The following is an 18,185-nucleotide window of genomic DNA, read 5'->3' as shown; positions in this document are numbered from 1 at the left end:
AAGGTCATCCCAAGGTCACGTGGCCCCCAAGGTCATCTCAAGGTCACGTGACCCCCAAGGTCACCCCAAGGTCACGTGACACCCAAAGTCACGTGACCCCCCTGAAGGCGCGTGACCCCCCGAGGTCACGTGATCCCCCTCCCCCGAGGTCACGTGACCCCCCCCCCCCCGAAGTCACTTGACACACCCAGGTCACGTGACCCCCGCCGAGGTCACGTGACCTCCCCGATGACGTCATCGTCACTGATGACGTCATCGGCATCCGCATCGTCGTCGTCATCATCACTGATGACGTCATCAGTGACGTCACTGATGACGTCATAAGTGATGATGACGATGACGATGCGGATGCCGGTGAGGTCATCAGTGGCGTCACTGATGACGTCATCAGTGACGATGACGATGCGGATGCCGGTGACGTCATCAGTGACGTCACTGATGACGTCATCAGTGATGATGACGATCGGATGCCGGTGAGGTCATCAGTGACGTCACTGATGACGTCATCAGTGATGATGACGATGACGATGCGGATGCCGGTGACGTCATCAGTGACGTTGACGTCATCGGGGAGGTCAAGTGACCTCGGCGGGGGTCACGTGACCCTGAGGGTGGTCACGTGACCTGGGGGTGTCACGTGACTTCGGGGGGGGGGGGGCATCCGCATCGTCATCGTCATCATCACAGATGACGTCATCAGTGACGTCACTGATGACGTCACCGACATCCGCATCGTCATCGTCATCATCGCTGATGACGTCATCGGAGTCCGCATCGTCCTCGTCACTGATGACGTCATCAGTGACGTCACTGATGACATCATCGGCATCGTCACGTGACCCCCCAAGGTCACGCGACCCGCCCCCAGGTCACTTCACCCCCAGTACCCTTCCCTCCTCCTCCTCAAGAACTGCGCTCTAATTCGGTGTTACAGGGAGTTGTAAACGGCTTTCACTTTTTTTTTAGCTTTCTATGTTTGTGTCGGCGGGGTCAGGGCGGCCGCAATGCGGGAGCGGTTCCCCCGCGGCCGTTAAGAAGTGTCTCGGGTTTCGGGAGTCCGCTCGGACCGGGACTGGGAGAGCCCGCGCCTGGAGAAGCGTGTAGCTTTTAGCCGAATGTGCCTGTATATAGAGGGTTCTGCCGCTTATTGTAAAATTTTCGCTTTTGCCCGATGCAATAACAGCGGTTGGTGCCAGTCAGACTGGGAAAATTTCAGAAAAGAACTCTACAAGGAATTTAGGTTTGGCGGTTGGTGTGCCAGGCTGACAGCTCGCCGACCATTGGAGAACAGTGTACCACATGGGAGTGGTGAAATTTGAAGGGATTGGTTGGACCCTGAGGGAAAAGGAGGCCCCTGGAAGTCTGCAAAAGGATCCCTGAGAGGATTCTGGAGGATTGGCTTCGATCCGATTTTGGGAGAGTGGGAACAAAAGTACGGAGTTTAGTTTTGGGATTTTAACCCACTGTTGAGTTGTTTTTGTTTCATAATAAACGTGGCCACACTGGCCACCGTAAAGTCAACCAACATCGCAATGTGTTCAGCGGGATCGAACAACTTTTATTTTAGTATTATTTTTATTATCAACTTCCCGGGGGGCTGTCACCGGGCGAGCACCATCATCGGTCGTCACCATCCGGACCAGGACGCGCCCATCCCCATACCACCAGGTCCAGGCCCGGCAAAGGAAGTTGACTCAGCCCTGTGGTTACTCTGTCGGTACCTGTGTTAGTTGGTAGTTAGCAAAATCCCACAAAATTAAGGCAGTTGAAACTCAGTACGAGATCTGCAAATGTCGAGTTGACACAGCAAGGCATTCGCAGTCTTATACATCGCTGCCTGCGCGTACTTCACTTGTCGGGGTATTGTTTCTAGCTGCATATGGGTACTTTAATCATGTAGGCGATTCGGCGAGCGAAAAACTTGGAGATCAGCGGGCGCTGGGCCGTCGTTGGGGCGGATTGCTTGCTGTTACTTGTCGCACCGCTCAGTTGCAGCAGATTCCTTGTAAACTTGGCTCCTTGCCCGGCACTCGTTCGCAAGCACTCTTTGGCGCTGCGCCACACCGCTCATCAGAAAAATATAGTGTTCGGTGTCGCGTGCATTGGAATGAGTTACAGCAGAGAACCAATGCGCTGGCAAGAATGTCTTGAGCGAACGAATATTCTATTATTTGCAAGCGCCGCCTGGGAAAAAAGAGTGTTCCCGTCGCGTCTTAAAGGTGTTCTGCTCTCATTAATCAGAATGAATCGGGGCATCGAAAACGGAACCAAGCACGTGCGGTCCGTGTGCTTCAGCGGAGCATGTTCAGGGCATACAGCATGGTTCGAGACCTCATTACCGCCATTGCAGTTTTTGCAACCCACTACAAAGCACGTCTCGCTCATTGGACGCCGTTTACGCGTCCTGCCTGGTCGCTCAATCGTTATGGAAACACTCGCAAGCGAGATAACCCGAGTGCAGGCGCAAGCTACGCGGGCCTAAGTAAAAGCCAGCAATGGCGGGCCTGGGGAGCGCGCCGACTGGCGACGGCTGGGGTAACTGACGCGCTGAAAGCGAATACACTTCGTTTCACCTTTCGGCCATACGCAGCCGACGCTACGAGCTGATGGGAACAATCAGCGCACAAAAGCGTCCCGTCATGGTGTTTCTCATATTCTATGTTGTGCTATGCTGAACACATCACAAACAGAAAAGGTCTATTGACTTGTGATTTTGACCCTGCTTGATTGGTCCAATTGCATCGTAGCATCGGCTGTGTCTGGACTTAATCTGAAACGAAGTGTGAAATGTTTTGCGAACATATGTCTGCTACCAAAGTTGAATTCGAGCAATAACCACTGCTTTCACGTATTTTGACCAGGGAAGCAGTGTGGTTTTAGTCATTCTTACGAGCTTCCGAATGTGGCTCGGCTCCATAAGTAATGCTTACTCTTCAGAGTTTTTCTGTTGGTGCTTATTATACATAAACAATCGTTTCGGTTATGCTCGATACTGGCGCAACCTTTACTACCTCACAGATAAACCTCTCGTACGTGTTACGCGGTGCTGTTCCAATTGGAAATAAAGTTTGGCTGCGGGAATTTTTTTTTAATTAAAACGCAGTTCATCTTTTATGCTTCAAGTAATAAAAACAAATTAAAAATTCCAGTAACTATAAGTAAGTTATAGTATCAAAACGGTGATTGTAGTGATTTGCTTTCGAGCGAAGGGTATTATATATGTGTACAGCCATCTCATATTCGATAGCCTTGACAATTTTGTTGCTCTAAACTACGGACTTTTGGATTAGTTCGAGAGATGCTCTTTAATGTCAAGGTCATGAATATGTAGCTCAATGCGTTAATAGCTTATGACGGTATTCGAGAGAGAATTGTATGTACGGATTTGACGTTGCAGAGATTTAGGGAACAGCTTTGCATTCCCAATCGGTCGCACAGCGTCGTGATACGATCGTCAAACGACGTGCGTGTAAATGCCTCTTCGCTGCTATCACTACTGCGTGGTGAAACTCCTACTACGTATCACTAAGGCGTGGTGCACGTTAAAAACCCCAGGTTAGCGGTTTTACAGCACTTTCTAAATTGCTCATGTACAGCTGAGACACCAGACGCCCACTGACGCCGACTAACTTCCGGCTCTATAAACATGCACATAACAGTTTGCTGCTATCACAAACTGGTGATATCCACTATGAGAAAAAGGACGAATAGGCTGGAAATTGGAACGATATAAATCACCCGTGCGTACGTCAGGAGCGGTGTCTAGAGGTTTTTTCGGGTAAGAACCAATAAACTAAAATAAATAGAAGCAAAAAGGTACTTACTCTACATCTGCTGAAGAAATGTGTATATACCATAACCTATCTAAAACGTTGTCTGAAGTGGTAGTCGACAGGTCGTCGCTTTCTCTTGCGCGAAGTTCTGACCTTGCCATCTGTTTCGGGTCATATATTTATTGCTCTATGTTTTGTAGCTGTTGGAACGCACAAGCAGGTAATTTAAACACATTATCCAATGATAGTTTCAGAGGCGCAGTGTTCGTTATCATCTCTCCACAGCGAATTAGACAGCGGCGATGAGAAGGCCCTGGAAGAAATCCTGAAGCAAATACGGTGCAGCTCATCAGCCACGCATTGTACTTCATGAGCTTTCAGTTCACCTTCGGAAGCCTTTAACACGGAATGTGCTTCATCAGCAGAATTCTACGAGAAAACCGCCATGAAACGCTGTCACGAAGAAGTCTCGGAAAGGACAGTCACCTAGAACTGTGACACCACGCTTCATTACGACGTCATGCGACATTATGATGTCACGTGACGCCGTAGCGTCACGTATGCCCCCCGACGTCTGGAGGCATCGTGACGCGATGCGACATTAGAGAGTTTTAGGTAGCAGTTTTGCACATCGGATACTGTTTTTGCACATCGGATACCTGTGTTACGAATTACGCATAAACAAGCTGTGGTGGCGCATGCGCAGTGCGTGCCTGAGGGCCCATCGTACCGTATGGGACTAGCAAAAACGATTCCCTAAAACTCTCTGTTATGACGTCCGGTGACACAGTGAAGTGACTGAGGGACCTGAAGTCGTGCGATGTCAGGGGTCACGCGACCTCACACTATCACCAGTCATCACATTGTGGCGTGATGACACGATATCGATTCAAATTTGGGGGTTTTACGTGCCAAATCATTGACCAGAATCTGGCACGCCCCAGCGGAGGACTGAGGAATAATTTGGACCACCTGGGAGACTTCTGAAGTGCAACCGAAAGCTCGGTTACACTTACAAGGCGCTTTCTACGCCATATGCCTCCGTCATATTGCGGGCACTTCGGCCGGGATTTGAACCTGCCTCCTGGGGATCCGTAGACCGGCGCTTTGCCTCGGAGCGACCGAGGTGGCCTGACGTCGTAACGACGTCAAGATGTCACATGAAGACACCATGTTAAATGACCTCATGATGTCACGATGTCGCGTGACGTGATAGCTTTATATGATGTCATGATATCGCGTGATGGCATAGTATCATGCTACGTCATCGTGTCAAATCAGGACCAACGCTGCTAGATCAACTAAGTTACGGAACTGACTGTAGCTCTCAAGTTTGAGCAAAGCCTCTGGAAAGCAAGATCTAATATTTTTCGGTCGCGTTTTGGTTGCGCGTCATTACACTCTCTCACATTGGTCGCGGGTGCCAAGGTGGCAAAATTTCATTGGTTGATATACAGTTCCGAAAAGCAACGAACATCATAACAGCAAGAAAGGCATTCTTATCGTTTAGAATCTTAGATCATGAGGCGAATGTGCGAGGTGCACTTTTCTTTTGTTCCTCTACATGTTTTTTGTTCTTTCATACGCTCTGATATCCCTGTGACAGGTGCTGACAGGTGCTAGTAAACGACCCTGCCTTGTGCATTACCAAACACTGCAGCACCACTTTAAACTAACTTTATATACACTTTATACGCGTCTTAACTCGCGCTTCCTGGCCGAGAGCAACAGGCTTGTAGAAGCTGTTTTCAACGAGCATTACACGAACCCCCCCCCCCCCCTTTTCTCACCCCAAGGTCCGCCTCCCGTCGTTCGATGCGTCACTGATTTGCTGACGGCTACGACGGTAACTTCCGTGTATTCTGTGGAATGCAATAGTTTTGAAGCACAGCGTCTCGATAGCACTTCACCGTACTCTATAGAATTCGCGATGTTCGCTCCCCAGGCGTAACCTCTCTGGTTACTTAATGGAGCTATTTAAACTACCCAAACACACCACAAACAGTTAGCAGCCTCTCAAAATTCCCGAGCACCAATTTACGTTGGACACGAACGTCGTATCAAACTACACATTTATCTGAGCGATACCGGAAAGGTATGGAAATTCACGCATGCACACGTTAACTATCCGGCAGTAAAGTGATGCATTAAGATTGCTCCTAATTTGATCAAGTGAATTGAGTTTTCGGTGCATTTTTAGCACAAAGTCTTCGCATTAAGCTCAAAGTTAGAAAACTGTAGCAAAGTAAACACTTTTGCACATTGAGCATATAGGGTGCAGCAATCTCATCACTGCAACAGGTACCTCTGCACGAACGTTAAAGCGCAAAACAAATCAATATACTAGCGAGGCTAATAGCGAAAACAAATCATCTCCATATCAAGAGTGGCGATCTATCAAGATATGGTATACTAATGGACAGCTGCTATTTATGTGCACTTTTCAATATTCTCAATATGCACTCTACGAAGCACAATTGCACGGTGGGAATTGCTTCCAGTTAAGATGTTTGAGTATGGTGTTATTGATTGGTACATCAAACGGTTAAGAATTTACTTGTCAGAGCGCTGAAGCGTCGTTCACATTCGGGGAGCCTTGTCGCCTCCATACTCCTCCAACTTCTGGAGTCCTTCAGAAATCTAAAGGGGGTTCGGTTTTGCAAATGCTTTCTGCTAATAATCGCTTTGATTGCGTTACGTTTCCTTTGTTGTTACAGTTAGCCGACGATGTAAATATATAGCGCACGGTTGAAGGAGCCCACTGTGACTGCAAGGAACAGCACAAGGCATTAGTGCAGTCAATGCATGATGCTCAAGTAATGGCCCCAACTGAATAGGAGAAAAACTAACGTCATCAAATTTAGTCTAAAATGGAGTGCATACACGTCCTTACATTCTCAACTTATCCGAAATAAACAAAATGTCGGTCTTATGTGATACTTGCATGTTACCATAGTCCGCGCTTCGGATGAACTCGAACATTAATGCTATGCTCGCTTCATCACCAAGGATGCTTGACATGGTTTCTAGAGTTACGCGAGAGCTTAAAATACTATCATCTGTCCTCGTTTTGTATGCTATGTCCCCTCAAGTCGGGACTTTGCACCTACTGCCTAGATTTCAGTCAATTTTTTTAAACCTAATCAAGCTTAAAACATCTTGAGTGGTTATATTAGTTTAACTTATGAACGATACCTCGGAACGAAATGCTAGCATGACCATAACTGTCTACTAGGTGAACTGGGTACGCATACACTTTCTGAAGAAAGATACCTTCATAATTTGATTCTTATTTTCACATTAATTTAAATGACAAGGTGTCATCCCCAAGGCAAGAGATCACTATGACTTTTGTGTGCCTTATTCTGAAGGTGAGTTAAACTGTCCTATGTTGGTAAGTGCCTCAAGCTCTCGCCCATCACCTAAATGAGACAAATGTTATAGTTTTTTATGGTCTGCGACTCGCATGTTTATACCCCTGAATATTTCAAGAAACTTAGTGGTGTTGAAGCTGCCATAATTTGTGTGGAAGTTTAATTCCTTCATTATATATATGTGTGTAGTGTTAGAATGTTAAATGTGTTTCTCTCTGTTGTGATGTGTGCCAGAAAATATGAGCTGAAACGGTCGCTTACAATACTTCGGCATGCCTGCCACTTTTTGACAAGGTTGTGGTGCAAAAGAGGAATGGAATGCAAAGCGGAGGTCCCATACTTCAAACTATTTGACAAAATTAGATATAATATGGCTTGTGGGGAGTGCATACGCAGAAAAAACCTAGGTCGTATGATTCTGCCCATATTGCTCACAGGGCTATCACCAGAGAGACATGTTGCTGCTGGCAGAATAGCGAGCAAGCAAACTCTGCTAAGGGCTGCAGTGTTCTTAGAACACTTAGTGGTTTGCCCGTGGCGACCCAGTAGGTGGTTCTTGTGGTTCAGGCCTACCTTCGTCTGACTCGCCGTCTACGTTACCTCCACCTACAGGTTCAGGCTCCGTCTCGCCCGCAACGACGCAAACGTTGCGCAGAACTGCACATGCTGTATTACCGGTGCAGCGGTCTGCGATGGGTGTCGCAGAGACCGGTGCTTTTGGAGGCAACGGAGTCTGTGGTTCAACAGGCCGACGCAGCGCTCCACCACAGACCGCACAGAGGACTGTGCCCCGTTGAACCTCGTTTTCCGAGAGTACGGCTGAAGCGTGCTGGGAACTGGCGTAATCAGTCGCAGGGCGAGACCATCGCCACTGTCTTACGTATGTCCAACAAGTATGGATGATATCAGACACTCGAAATAAATCAAGCGTGGTTAGACGAACCCTGCCCACTATTCACAGATGTATATAACCTACCTAGAACACACATTTTGCAGGCAGGGGTGAGAAAAGGACAAATATTCCGAACGTTTCCTCTTTCGCCCACAAATTTAAATACCTCCATCAACCTGAACCATCCATAAACCATTCTATCACATGCATAAATAGGAACAGTTGATTCATGGGACAAAATGTTTTGCAATATTAAGTAAGTTATTTACCTCAATTCTAGGGCATATAACTTGCTGAATGCCCATCTCATCGAGCCTATAAGGAGCTTACCGTGGCCATTTGTAAACGACTCCTAGCAAGTGACAAATTGCAGACATTTTTTTACAAAATTATGTTACCTGCACAGTCACTTGAAATGTTATGGTCCGCCTGCATGTGATTAAGTACCACTTCATATCCGAATTTATAAGAAAAAGTTAGTTGCTTCTTGTTTTTGTCTTGTAGAAATCAGGCAAACAGTCAATTATATATTTTGTGGCAATAGCTCATATACTTTGGTGATTATAAATATGAAGAGTCGTACAGATTTGCAAGGTACAGTTTGGTCACAATTTGTCCACATACCTCCTTTTTGGTTCTTTTGGTAATTGTTGCGTAAGACAGAGGACCCAAATCACAAATAGTGCAGCGTCCTCACAATTCAGCCCACTGTCAAGTGGAGTTGTGAAATGTTACTTTAATTTCCTACCCCGCGGGAATTAATCAGGCTGAAGGAGGCCGCTTTTAATTGCCCTTCGAAAGGATGACCAATTCCAGACCTAGCTGTCGTGGGCCCCACCAGGCATGCTGGGGTAAAAGTAGATTATGCGCGCCTTGGAGTCGCACACCTGCAGAAGATAGCAACACAAGTTTTTCACTCCGTTCACATAAAATTACAACACACTGCTGTAATTATTAAAGAACCAGCAATCCGGGCAAAGAATAACAAGGGTACCTCTGGGTAACCTTGTTATTCAGGCACATGGGAGGTATATATATTTTTTTTATCAATGGAAGCATTGTAGGTTCAAATGAATATTCTATTTCTCACACTAAATTACCTTTATCTTCACCTGCGTATTTCTGTCTAGCGTTTCATTTGCTCTACTGTAAATGGCTTCATTTTCGCGGGCAGGATATTTGCAACATTTCGTGAACTGTGGCACTCACCAATATTTACTGGACATAAAGGTTTGGAAGCTGGAGTGCTACATATTCGTTACATAGAGAAACATGTTTTCAAGATATATTATTTTTAATATTATTCAAGTTGCGAAATTCGTAAATAGGTCCCTGCAAATATAAAGTTGTTTTCAGTGCTTAGTGATCAAACTTATTTTGTGATGAAGTGTCCCACAATGTACATCCAAGTTTAATAAGACAACTTAAGTGGGTCATTGTGTGTCAAGGCCTTGAGAAGACAACAAGCTATAAAATACTCTTTGCACAGACTCAAGAAAAAATGGTCTTCTTCTATCCTAGGGAAAGTACAATCACAAATATTTTGGCATACAAATGCAAGAACTTAAATGTACAGTTCTTTTCTAACTGTCACATACACAATTTTTCCAATGTTATCCCTGCCAGACACCCATCTTACCTCGACTGGTTTTGTGCCATCTTACGGAAGACAGAAAAATACACCGTACGAAATCTTTCACGAGTTTCCCTATCCCGCAGATGTTCGTAGAAGAATGCTTGTCCAGACTTACATTACATCGCTTTTGCGACGTAATTTATTCCCCGGTGTCCACTGGTCATACTCATAACAGAAGGACACGGTCAGACACAAAGTTCATGGTGTACAAGGCGTTTTCACGCAAAACAAGCGGGTATTGGGGCCACGACGCCCACGCCAAACACCACTTTTGTCGCGCCTCAAGATCGTTACTTGGTGAAAAGTTTGTTTTGTTTATTTTACTATATTTAAATGGAGTAATAAAACGCTCAGTCAACTTGCGCATGCACTATTAAATTGACAGGTCAAAATACGAACTATAATTGGACAGAACATTTTGACTTCATGAACAAACTTCGTGCACGGCACAAGGTTGTAAAGTAAAAAAAAAAAAAAGACAAGCAAACAAACTAAGATATGTACTGAGATGCACATAAAGAGGGCAGAAGAAATGTTTACTCTAAATAACCTAATTTTCGCGAATTTCGGGACTTGGATAATATCGTGAAAAATAGGTCCCGCGAATATGTTTTATTATGGTAACAAATGCATAGCACACCATCCCGATTCGCGAAATATTTGTACCCACTAAATATTTCCGAAAGCCATACTTTGCCAAATTCGCGAAATACAGAAGTTGCCAAAATAAAATCTTTTACAGTATGTGTTCTCCAAGTGAAACTATTCTCACCTTGGCTTTTCTGGTGTTAACAGCATTTCCGACTTTGTGACCCATTGCAAAGGAATCACTAATTGCTACTCAATCCACTGCTGAATCAGACCGTACACACAGTTCATATAAAAGAGGACAGCAAGAGATGCACAACCCCACTTAACACCATAACATTCAGTGCATAGTGGTGCTTTCCGCACCAGTAGGTTGCCTTGGTGACGGTCTGCGTGTCTCGCTTGCCCAGAATGGCAACATGAGTCCTGTCCACGCACCCAACGACGCCGCCAAGCCTGCCGTCGGCTCGGGCGAAGTCCTCCCTGGTGGCGGCCTTACTTTCCGCATGGAATTCAATCCAGCGGCTGCCGAGGCACTCGAGGATGGCAACTGCAACAACACCGACAGCCCGGCTCACAGTCACCTGGCCGATTGACAGGTGCTCGCCAATCACCACCATGCCTTGAAAGCTACCGGTTCCGAAGAACCGGAGCGCGTAGATAACTTGCTGTTCCACGGTTATGTTAGACGCGATTGTCCGCCGCCTCCGGAGCCCGGCTCCGAACGAAGTTCGTCGGAGAGCCAACGCACAACGCCCTTCGGTAAGCGGTACGGTCGCCGAAAGTCGTCGTCGGAGAGTTAAATGGCTTCCCGTCCCGGTGGTTTTGGTAGCAACGCCGACGGTGGCGGATGGTAAGCTGCACCACAGCGTAAGGCACCGCCATGTTGTATAAGTTTAATTTCGGCTTAATCCGAAGCAAAGATTTCGGGCTCAAACTACGGCTCACGTAAAGTTCTGAAATGTCACGTTGACGTCAGTGACCATTTCGACAAGTGAGGTTTCTAACTACTAATTTTTTTTAAAACAAACTCTGGAAGGATTTAAAGCATCAACAGGTCGCGTATAGACAATCTACAAATCATTCATTTTAGCGTGGGTTAGGGATGTAGGGACAAATGGGTGTTACGTAATCGGCTCAGCCGTTCAGTCAGCGCGCTCCTCTCGATGGACGTTGCTACATACTGCCGATCTCAAAGATATGAACATTCTAATGATTGACATATTGTTCGGCACGACGTCAACGTGCATCTTGTGCGCATCTTCATACGAGTATACCTTTTTCGTTTGGCAAAAATATCTTTTGACATACAGAAATGGCTATTCACCGATTAAAAAAAAAAAAAAAAAAAAAAAAAAAAAAAAACGTTAGCGAATTTGGTTGTGGACTGAAACCTCCAGTAATCCCGTTTGCCAACTTGGAACCCCATAAAGAAAACGTGAGTGAGGGGTCAAAACCTGAGGAGCAGGGGACAAAGAGAGCAGAAGGTGGGGAAAGGGGAAGTCGCTATGGCGCCCACTTCCGTTGCATCAGCGTCGAGGCCTTCGTTCTTCGCCAGGAGACGAAAAAGACGGAGCAGGCGAAAGCAATTCCCAGAAACGAGGTTCCGGACATTTTCGCAGCTTCCTGCGCCGGGCAACCGAGGAACCGGGACCGCCCGCCGGGCTCGCTGGCACGCACCGGAAATCCAGCCTCGGCCGGCTCTTCCCCTCGACGCGCGTGTCGTTTGGCCGCCGACGGCTTTGTTCTCCCAGTTGTTCTTCGCGCAGCGGAGCTTCGGGAGCTTAGGGGCTTCGCTTGTTTTCGTCTAGATGGCGTTGGGATCTTTTTTTTCCGCCTTCGCGCGTCCGAGGGAGGGGTAAGAATTAACCGAGCTGCACACCTGCCAACTAGACAACTGCATTCTGTTTACGAGAAGTCGGCTTTCCAGCGTCACGCTAATACCGAAGGAATAAAAGGAACTATCCGGACAAGGCTGTTGACGTTTCATTTTATATTCGCCGAGCTTTTGTTCTTTGACTAAAGCCGGACCAGGGAAGTCAACACCTCCTTGTGGAACCTAGCTCCCTGCTCTGCAATTGAACAAGTTTTGTGTAGCGTGTTTTGTAACGCCTTGTTGGCGTATCGCCCATTAGCATTTACTGAAGCTTGCGCGCTGTACCTTTTTCCGCGTTAAATATGTCGAAACCAGACTACCACTTCTGCCGTGTTTATTTATTTGTCGTGTTTATTTCGTTTTTTGTACTTGATGCTGCGTGTATACGGAAATGGGCCCTGCTTCCGTGACCGATGGCTGTGCAGCTGCTCTTCAAGTCGCAACCTATAAATACCGAAAGTACCGAAAATGAAAGGGCTCAATGTACGCACTGTTCAAAACCGAAAACTTTCGCGATGAGGCTGATTACACATCATTTTGAGAATACCTTAGCAAGTCCTGTAAGTAGAGATTTCAAACACGCCCCCCCCCCCCTCCCCTGCCCCCAACTTTTTTAAGAAGTGTTCTAAAGCCATTTATTACAGCGGTGGCTGTCAGTGCTGCTTTCATGCGAAATTGATGCTGCGGTATGGACTTGTGCCGCACCAACATAGGTCCTATTTCAAACCCCAACGGTCCTGGGAGGGGATTCGCACGGTTTGGGGGATGACGCCTAATGGTCAGCCTCAGACACGAACCGGATTTGCTCATCCACAAGATTGGTGACTAGATATTCCGGAACTTCTACAAATGTGCCGGTATACCGCGGCCAAATAAGTCGGGAAAAACTTGCGAACGCGTTGTTTTCTAGCCACCCGATTTCCAATTCTGGTGTTCATATAACCGGAGGCACATATTTGCAAAAAGGCGGATTCTAAAATATATGAAATGGGTAAAACATAAGAATAAACCCTAAAACAGAAAAAAGAGACACAAAAAAAATAAAAAAAACTTGTCAATACAAAAGCAATTTATTGGTATCAGTTCAACCTTAAATTTACATCCTACGCATTTTGCAACACTTTTGGAGACGGAACAAGAGTCACATGACCGCTGATGGAGGCAATATATTCCGGGAGGCTTTTTCGTTCTGGACTTTGAATATTTGCGGTTTCATGGTGCAAGGGCTGCTAAAGCCAAAATGCGCCAAGAGCGTAAACTACGGTTTAAGCAAAGGTTTGGAAGAAGAAAAAGCCATAATAGTGATGATGTGATAAAACTTTGTGGTTATGAATAAGTGTCTACAGGATACATAGATGGAGGTCAGATTATTATTTAAAATTGTAATGGGCGTATAAGGTCTCTGCTATTAAGAAAATTAAACACACAAGTATGCGGAATCAGCCAGTAGCTGATCGCCAGGGGAAGTGATTAAGTACAGTGAAGTATGTTCCTCATATATTTGAGAAAATGTTTTAAAACATTACTGGTCATACTTGGGGCACTCAAGTAGGATGTGTGATATTCTTAGTGGAGTGTCGCAGTGCTCACACCAGGGGGCATCTTCCCACGCAAGGGATGCCCATGGGTGGGACATGTATCTGTAGCCGGAACAGGACGACTGATGCAAGCGTTTCCGATGCCTCGGGCCCTCTCCCACTCTCTTAGGAAAAATTTTACAGCATACAGTGTGTTATGTGTTCTATTTAATATTCCACTCATTTTGGCACTTAATTCAAATGCAACATTTTAAAGATATGTGGTAGTTTTCGTATGGTATTTTACGTATCTGTACTTGTCTCACGTTTGCAGGAGTTGCATCACTATTGGCCTTTTCAGAACCTGGGATGCAGATTTGGCTTAGGACCCAGCAGAAAATAATCTCAACCTGGTTGTATCAGCAACGATAACCTTACCTGATAATCCTAGAAAAACTGCATTTGTAGTGCGCTTTAGTGACGCAAGTTCTCTTAATGAGCTCAAGCAATCCCTGTAAACAATTGAGTGGCGAATCCTTTTTTTCGTTGCATAACGAACAACTAACAACAGACCATATGGCTCGGTTGTTAATATGGTGGCTGCATTGTGGACTTTTTTAACTGCTTCACAGAGGGTCCTATTATAGCGCAGTTTACGACCGAGTCTGTTTTAGTCCCATCTATATAAAACCTATGTGCTGCTGATATTAATGTTTGAGCGGAAAGAAATCCAGCCTCCTAACTTAGTTTCACTTTTTTAATGCTTGGTCAGTGTAAGGCCGCTAATAATACGATAATCCTGTGGGGCTGTAGTGGTTAATCATTGAACTACTAGAGGTTTTAAATCTAATCCTACAGACGCAGCAGAATTCGTATTCCTAATTGCAAAATTAGTAGTAACAAATTTATTCCGAAAAAGGGTGGCACTTGGTTTGTCCTAATTGCAAACAACAACTGGTTTATTTTGAGGCGTTCTCTGGAACCTAGTGTTTTCAAGGTTATCACAAGTAGGGTGCACAGTGACAGATCAAACTCGAATAGAATACATAAATTCCAGAGCAAACCTTCTAATTTTAAAGGACGGCTCATTCGCTTCTGTATACAGAGTAAGCACCCTGGAGGTCCGAAATGCTTCCTAGACAGACACCGTCCCTGGTGGTGAATGGGGTTAAACATTTTTAGGACTGATGCTTGGGCAGAGCCCTATACAATCCTACCATAATCAAGCCTTGAGCGAAAAAAACGCCCGGTATATGCGTAAAAGACAGTCTATCGGAGCCCTATGATACATGTGATAGAACCTTAAGTATATTAAAAGATTTCAGGCATTTCAGTTTTAAATTCATACTATGTGAAAGAAAAGTAAATTTCGAAACACACAGGAGTCCCAGAACACTTGTGCTCACTCTGTGTGACTATGCGGAGCCCAAGTTCGTCCGCTTCTAGCACAAGGGCTGCGATAATTTCAAATTTGCGACCTCTCATTGGCTGATTGAAAAAGATAAAGGGTTGACATCAAGGAATCTAGCCTTGAGGCCTACTCACTATCCTTCCAGTCAAAGCCAATCAGAAGTCGGCAGCCTTTCTACATCACCGCAACCCCTGCGAAAGAAGCAAACGACTTGCTCTCCGTAACGATATTCTATAAATTAAAAAAAAAAAGATTCTAGGAGAACTTTACGTTAGCGAGAAAAACACACACAGGCGATTTTTTAAGAAGATTGAAAACCGTTTGTGTCAGTCCATTTTTGTAATTTATTAATTGTCTGTTGCACGCGACGTTCACACATTAAAGGATTGCAGGACAAGACAGGGATTTTAAGAACATCTGCATATCTGAAATATTGCAGAGAACGATGTATAGCACGGGAAATATAATTAATCTTCACAACAAAAAAAGTAACGCTAAGGACACCTCTATGGGGTACCTAAATTTCTTTAAAAAATGGCCCTGGAGAGGGTTGTACCTTCCCAACAATAGATAAAAAGTACTACGTTGCAAGGAACTTCGAATAGTGCATAGCATTCTGCCCCGAACACCAAGGCCAAACAAATTCTGCAAAATTTGAAAACACCAGGCCGTATCATATCCTTTCTCTAAATTAAAAACGGCAGAAACACAATGTTGCTTATTTCCGAGTGCCTCCCGCACAGGGGTCTCACGTGGATCGAAGCAAGCGGACGCCGCACTGCTGTTTGTCCAGAAGGTTTTTTTTAGGTAATACATAAACCTTTTGTTTATAACTTTCTTCAGTGTTTTTGAGACAACTCTTTAGTGCTATTTAGTTTGTTACTGGAAGCACATGAAGCATTTTTGCCTGGCTTAAGCAAAAGAATTACAGTGGCTATCTTCCAAGACGACAGGAACTGATTCTCCGACCAAACGCGATTGAATAGGTACAGAATGAGTTTAAGCGTTGAAGGATGCAGGTGGCATAGCATAGCGTAGCGATACCATCAGGGATCGGGGGAGTACGCTTGGATCTATGCAGTACTGCCTCAAGTTCATGTAGTGTAAATGGTAGGTTATAAGGTTCTTTCTTGCCACCTGAGGTACTTATAGATTTTTATTCTTGGCATGGAGAGTTTAGGCCGAATGAAAGCTGGCGTATTATGATCAGAGATTGATAGAGACTCAAAATGCTTTCCTAGTAGCTTAGCTTGCTCCTCAATACTTTCGGGGTAGATTCCTCGTGTAGTCGAAAGAGAGATAGAATATGCCCTGTAGCAGCCATTGATCTTATGCAGTCGATCCCATACCTCTTTGCGCGAAACACTACTGCTTATGAAAGATGTGTGTCCCCTGAAGCTATCTCGTTTAGACTTCCTGCAAATAGACCGTGCGTCGCGATATTTTCTTCTCGTAATGGTAATGAGATTCGTTTGTGTAGGGAATCGGGGGAAAATTCCCCAAGCTTTGTCTTGTTCTTTTTTTGCTATGCAACAGTCGTTATTCCGCCAAAATTCCGGTTTCTTGGAAAGATGTGTTGATGTCATGGGTAGGGCCTTCATTGATGCTTCTAAAATATGCTTGTTTAAAAACTGGCCAATTTGCTTCATCAAGCTTTGAACGGAAAGTTCGTGGTGAAAATGTAACAAGTCGTCTAGTGGGATTTCAAGTTATAGGAAAATGGTCACTTCCATAATGGGTTAGGACTGACCCCCATCAGCAGAGAGGGAACAAAGTTTGGCCACTAAGTGAGAGGTCAGTGGAGGTGAATGAGCGTGTTGAAGCACGGAAATATATAGCTTTTAAGTTGTTAAGCAACCATAATTCTGTAGAAGAAATAAATCGTCCAATCATTGGTCCTCGCGAACCACATATTCCACTACTCCACATGGTGTTATAAGCGGTAAAATTTCCAAGAAGGAATCCTACTTGTGGGAGATGGTTAGGGACACTCAAGTTCGTCCCGAGTTAAAGGATAGTTAGGGGGAATGTAAAGGGAGCATGTCATCAAGCGGTCAGACAAAACACGAACTGCCACATCCTTCAATCTAGTATTAGGGTACCTCTATACATGGAGTAGATTGTTGAACAATTAAAGATACCCCACCCCAGGTGTGGGAAGAATGGAGACGGTCTATTCGGAAAACATGAAAGTGCCTTAAAAGCTAGAATGGCTGTTTCTGAAATGGGTTTCTTGAAGGCAAAAAAAACAAGAAAAAACTAATGGGTGATGATGGTCTAACAAATATCACAGATCATCATAGGTATGTAGCAATTCTCGACAGTTTCATTGGAGGAAGACTTCTATCATCACATGCAAGGTGGTAGGTTTTAGAAACTCTCCGAATTAACTTTAAAGACAGTTATAATTTTTGGATGTACCTTTCGGCTTGTGGGATATGCCAGCTGAACGATGGAAGAAATATACAAGACAGAGAGAAACACACACAAGGAACATACTCATGCACTCCGCTGGTGCATGTGTGTGTTCTTGTATATTGTTTCCTTCGTTCAGCTGGTATATCCCACAAGCATGAATAACCTACCTGCTCAGCTTCAAGCAATCACAACGTATCTTTCGGCCTATCTGTAGTATTACAGGTGGTCGAGGCTAAGGTCTCTGAACAATAGTGGGGCCTGTCCTCCTCGGACTTTGGTCCGCTCGCGTCCATTTTTTCGTCTGGAGCCGCTGCTGGCGGACCCTTCGGGTTCTCTGGCTCAGGCAGCTGGCCAGGCTTACGGGCGCCACCAGAGGCACGAGAGACCACGGCCTTTAGGAAGTTGGGCTGCAGGGGTGCACGAGGCACAGTCCCCTGTGCTTGGTTTTTAGTGGATGTCGAAGGACCGGCTTCCACCTTTCGGCCCGCGTGCGGAGCTGCTAGCACCGCTCCTGTTGAGATTGAGGGGGACAAAGAAGGTCGAAACAAATCGTCCAAAAAACGTGTGTGTTCCCGTTGCAGCTGTTGGTCGTGCAGTTTCACTGCGCACGCCCTCAACATAGGAGCCCAACGATTGAAACAAGTTGCGTTTCTTGGCATTTGAGTAGCTGATAGGTTTTGTTTTGATGGCCAGGATCTCC

Source organism: Ixodes scapularis, unplaced genomic scaffold, assembly GCF_016920785.2.
Source record: "Ixodes scapularis isolate PalLabHiFi unplaced genomic scaffold, ASM1692078v2 PGA_scaffold0__279_contigs__length_252992795, whole genome shotgun sequence".
Lineage (NCBI taxonomy): Eukaryota > Metazoa > Arthropoda > Arachnida > Ixodida > Ixodidae > Ixodes > Ixodes scapularis.
Note: the sequence above shows the minus strand (reverse complement) of the source record.